The following is a 6,066-nucleotide window of genomic DNA, read 5'->3' on the forward strand; positions in this document are numbered from 1 at the left end:
TAATTACTAGTATTTTTGAAGTGCTCCCGGTGACCACCGGAAGTTACGACGAACAAAACAAAATAGTTTAAACACATTTACAACTATCGGTCTATCATTCCACAAAGTTTAGATGTTCAAGTAATTGCCGATTCTGAGATCTCGAGGGAACAAGGTTTTTTGACGCGGGACAGGAAACGGACGACCGAAAATGAATTTTGAAAAAATGGAAAAAACGTTTCGAGATATTATCATTTTCAATAATCCCTAAAAATTTGAAGGAAATCTATCAAGACATCGTTGGAAACGGAAAACCTTAGATTAAGACGTTACATTAAAGCGTATTGATGCCAATTTATTTTAAACACTTTACAAACGAACGGAAAAAGAGCAATTCTTTGTCATTTTTTGTTAATCATTTTCAAATCATGCTGAATAGCTTATATAAACTATAGCTTAAAGATACTGTGCATGTAGACGTTATTTTTTTCTAATCACCAAGTTTACGTTATGTGTCAAACACCCTGACCACCGACTTGTTTACGTATCGTTGTAAACAAAGGAACCTCGATTATGTTGAATGGCTATTTAGTTTATTTATACATTGAGCTTTTGTTCAGTGTTTATTTCAATTTGAAACAAAAATCCGCCACTTAAAAGGGAAAGATAAATATGATGTCTTTAATCTTTCTGAGCAACCCTATAACATTATATATTATTTCAAAAATATCAAAGTACTATTTAGAAAAGAAACAAAAGGGTTATGGCTTGCATCACTCACTCGATAAGTATGATCATTACTGGCCCAAGTAACCAACTAGCTTTTGGTGTTCAGAGAATCAAAAAGAAAGACAATGTTTCACTTAATAATTAATGGTTCCGTCCCTTGACTAAGTGGCTTCATTGTTATTTAACAATAAATTTCTTCAGTCTACATGTTTTTCATATAAAATTAAATATAACCTTATTTTCATTTTTGTTCCTATGTAAATTTCGCCACAAGTGTGTACTCCGTGATCTCTAAGGTTGATTATATGAATACACGTACTTTATTATGTATTAGGTAATTAAAAAGCTTCAACTTGATATTACTATAATACCAATAATTCTGCTAAATTCTGTTTTTGAAATGAAATAAAAAAGAACCATACCAATCTAAAAGAAAAAAAAGAAAATATTCTTTGAATAATAAATTTAAAACCATTTTTTTCTATATATGTCCATAACAATTAGATTTTAGTCGCTTGATACGTTTAAATTTTAACAGACAATTATGGTAACGAACAGGCAATATTTATTTTAAAAAGTCCTGTAATTAATTTTGTCATATGCACTGAATTATCGAACCGCACACAACACAAACAAACGGAAAACATGCAGGAAAATTATGGGTGAGACGAAATTATCAATTATTAAGAGATATTTTGGCTTTGAGAGCTTTCGGTTTCATGTCGTAGGACTTTTGCAAAATCTTCTTTTACGACAAAGTGGTGTCTTCTTTTGTTGAATAGTCTGGTGATAATAACACCGAGAGTTGATTGGTCAAACCTGTGACAGTCCGAAGGAATCCACCTTCTGGTGCAGTTTAAATAACGTTCCGCATTCGGAAAGTCCATGCATCCATATTCAAGAGCACAGCCCACCCATGGTCGCAGTATATAATTAAGTGTAAAGTATGTGCGGGATATAATCACCATCCCAGCTTGTATTTCAGGATAATTAAACATGCACTGATCCTCTTCAAATCGCTCAAAAAGCCGCGTTTGAGTTCTGACAGCAATTGAACCGGATCCCTCTAAAACTTGAATTCCTAAGCATTTCGCTTTAATAAAATATGGGTCTGTATTTTCTAATCTTACAGAAGTATCCAGCCACATCACAAAATCAAATTCTTGAAGCACCATTTGGATGATGATCGGTTTCCACGTATATCCAAGTAAATTTTTTCATGTGATTTAGGAAGATATTGAATGGAAATGCTCTAACCTTGCAATTGCACATTTGCCGCACCAGTTTTGAATTTTCTTTCGATAAACCTTTGTTGTACACAAGGATAATTAACTGTGGGTGCTTTGTTTCTTGATATATTTTAAGACTGTTGATAAGTTGTATGAATTCTTTAAAATGATTGTCAGACAGAGCCGTCACAAATATAGGAAGCAATTCTTTCTCCTTCTTGGTGTTGTTTGTTTAACGATTCCCTCTCTGTCTAATTGTAAGCGTTTTAACAACTTATTTGAATCATTAAATAAATAGTTGTATACTTTCTGCATATTTTTCCCTAACATTTTTTTAAAGTGTTTGTTAGAACCTTTACATTCTTTCAAATCTTTAATGTTTTCATTGTTTTGTTCCTCATCGTTATATATAAGATAACATTCTCACATTGATCTGGTGTGTCATCTCGCTAATTCAGCACGATAAATAAATAATTGTTGTCCATGGGTTCTCGAAAGAGAGAATATGCGACTCCAAGTATGTACACACCAACGCATACAGCTAATAAGGAAGTAATAATATGCAGCTTTGGTTTAAAGGAGATTTTTTTCATATTGCAATCTAAAACAAATACAAAACAAATACCAGTCTAAATATTCTTTGTTTCATCCTTTCTGCCTTTTTCGAAAACGGATATTTCTAAAATCTTCAGCGCAATAATTATTCTTTAGTTTTACTTCTTTCTTGTTTATTTTGGCTCTAAAAATTATATGAAAGTATGTTTACGGGAAAACAGCTTGAAATTCTATACTGTTAAAAGCCCCAATATTATCACATTTCAGGATAATGTTTATCAACAGTTTAAAATGTCCATAAATATCTTCTTGAAGTCCTAATTGTTTTTTTCTTCAAATCAATAGCAATGTTATGATAAATATCGACATGTTATCCATTCATGTTTTTTTTTCTTTGAGTAACATTTGATTTGTCACCGCCGTTAATGATCCAATGCCACTTAATGCCATGAATATAATTAGTGTTGTGATTGCAACGCCTACTACTATAAATCATTGCATTTACTGTTGCCATCTCAAACCACTGACACTATATCGCCGCTTAATAATATATTTGTATCATTAGGCGACAGAAATGCACAGCAACCCTTACGTTTGATTAAACCTGCTTATATATACACTCTCAACCGCTAATAATACAAACTCTTTTATTTCATTAAGCGTTTGTTCCTATTTTTTTTATGATACAAAGACAAACAATTGAATGCAAGTCTTTTATGAAATAAAGCTACTTCATTTCGCACAAAGTTGGTTTTTTTAACACCTTGTAATAATTGTTGTTTTTGTACATGATTAGGATTTACAAATAACCTCTATTATACATGTTACATTAATCTACAAAAAAGTGAAATGTGTGGTACGTCTGTCTACATAAACATCGTAAAACCATCATTACCTTCTGTTTGAAGTAACGGTTGTTTTCTGCTCCCTCAGGTTTTTCCACTTGAAATATAATAAAATGTATTTAAGTCACGGGGAATAAAAATCACTTTGCTGTAATCGTCAATTCATTACAAGCGTGTTCGCTATAACCGAGTGTTACTGTATTATTATTTTTTTTCAAAAGTCACAAAAGAACATACATTGTTGTTTTGCTTCATGTGCACAAAGATTAGTCGCCTTTAACAATGGTATGCAGACAATATGAAACTGACAAATGCATTAATTGTTCGAAGCTAAACACCTTCATAACTGTTTCAACGAAAATATAAATTCCTAAAAGCTTAATTCATTTCTATATACATGTACGAGAACAAAAAAAAACCCATACAACAAAAACGGAGTAATGAATAACTAGCAATTAAATTTCAAAAAGCGGGAATGAATCTACTTCCCTGAAACAATACGTATGTGTTTTGCCCCATATGTCTAAAGGATAATTAAAGTTCGTGCGAATTAATGTAATTCTACTTAAAACAGGCAGGAGTGAGGACATTGACTGCCACATTACACATTCAATAAATGATAATTATTCAAATCAACAGCTGTTAGCCACTAACATAGTTTTGACGGATAACTAATTTGAATGATATATAATTCGCAAACAATAACAAACAGCTGTTTTCTAAGGATATGCGAAATAAGGCATTTTTTTCTCTTCATTTACATGTATCAATATCAAAGGGTATCTTCAATGCCTGTCATTTTTTTATATGACGGAGATCTGTGTGGAAAACATCATCCTGGAAATTTACTGCGATCGCATAAGTACTTTTCATGATACTTGGAGAAAACCCAATGTCATACCTGAACGATTTTTGAATGAAGCCGATTTGGTGCGAAATGAAATCTGACGTCACGAGATTAACGCCGCTGTAAGAAAAAAACAAGAAAATCGTAGGGAACTGTTTATTTTCGTGCATAGAAGTGTAAATCCGACTGTTGCCAATCCACTGCATTGCTTGAAGTTGCGTTGGAATTATAGTGACCTGAAAATTGATATGTTGGTACACTAATCGCTTAATTAACTAAAGTAAAAAAAAAGAAATTTATATCTTTTTTGTTACGTTCCTGTAAGTCTTTAAAAAATCATGCAGATGTGTATAGTATTATATCTAATTCTCAGTTGTTTCACTTATTTACATAATGCCCCAAATATGGAAGAAAAACAAACAACGTTTTGTTATCTTCATCCATCAACTTTTTACCTTCGCACGTTTTGCACCCCCACCCCAATGTTTACTTATCGGGATGACCGATGGATATATTGGTAGCAACGTTACTGTTGACAAACGACACAGACAGACGACACTGATAGCGTCACGAACAATCACGCGCAGGAAAGATATTTCCATCGCTAATAAAAGTAATGAAAAAGTGTCTATAATATGCGAAATTGTTAGGCTTTTAAACAAAGTTACAAACTTTTCTGTCTAAAAAAATGGCACTGCTTCACCTTATGATAAATTCTTGTAAAAAACAGTAATAACTGTTATAGTTTTGAAAATAGAAAACGCAATGAAACATTTGATAGGGTTGTGTTTTTTGCGTTTGCTTTTTTCTCAAGACTTTTGTTCTAAGACCTGTTTCAAGTATATCAACATTCATTTGACAGGTTTTGAAAAATAAGTCTCGTTTCACACCCAACAAACAATGCATGCATTACAAAAACAAAGCTCAACTGACTCAAACTGCTTGCAGTTGATCTCTCCATCAAAATGAGATGTTAACATGGACATTTCGTTATTACTTACATATATTTACTTTACTCATATATTATAGACAATGTTATATTCTAAATTTAAAGTACATTTCATCATTGCAATTAATTCACCGCTGTGTTCCGTATTTCACCTAATATCCATTTAAACAATAGAATACTTTCTATGCTGATACATCCCTGCTTGAAAATAGTGAAAAAAGAAATCAATGAACGATACAAACATATTGATCAAAGCTATTTGTATATAAGTTGAAATCAGTTTTTAGGTGTTCTAGAGGTATGCGTACATTCATAGGAACAGGTTGTTTGAATTCAGTAAAAACTGAAGCATGTATATTTTTAAGATTAGTTTTGTTTTGTTTCATAATGAATTTCACTCAATTTTCTTATGAAATAGAGTACAAAATAGTAAGCTATGGTGCATGAAATATTTGAACAAATTTCAAACCTTTATATAGCTGCTGTTTCTAAAATAAATGTCTCGGCCTTTTTGTTTGTCATAAGCATGTTTACAAGAATCTATTCTATTAATTTCCATAATAAACTTTAAACATTGATGGAAGGCCCTTTTCCCCAAATGATTCCTATTCGAGCATTTTGAAACTAAAAAATATGTAGGCCTACATAATTAATTTGTTTTTATTTTTTTTTAAATTAATGCCTAAAAAAAATATTTTTTTACGAACTCTCTGTTTCAAATTTTGTGTATTTCTATGAAATGAACAAGAACGACAACATCAAAAACTGCCACACCATAAAAATTCTTTTTTCTACTTGTTCTATTAGGTGAGGTATGAAGAAAAACAAAAAAATATATACAAACTAGTAGACTTTTTGTTATCGAACAATTAGAGGTCGTTTCACCTTAATATTTTTAATGAAATGCTAAATTGCTCAATAATATATAAAAAA

The 6,066-nt window shown here is 31.5% G+C and overlaps 1 pseudogene; it reads right to left on the reverse strand.

The window, feature by feature from the left end:
- Positions 1 to 1,391: 1,391 nt before the first annotated feature.
- LOC128174516 (uncharacterized) lies at positions 1,392 to 2,422 on the reverse strand (annotated as a pseudogene).
- Positions 2,423 to 6,066: the final 3,644 nt, after the last annotated feature.

This window comes from Crassostrea angulata, chromosome 2 (assembly GCF_025612915.1).
Source record: "Crassostrea angulata isolate pt1a10 chromosome 2, ASM2561291v2, whole genome shotgun sequence".
Lineage (NCBI taxonomy): Eukaryota > Metazoa > Mollusca > Bivalvia > Ostreida > Ostreidae > Magallana > Magallana angulata.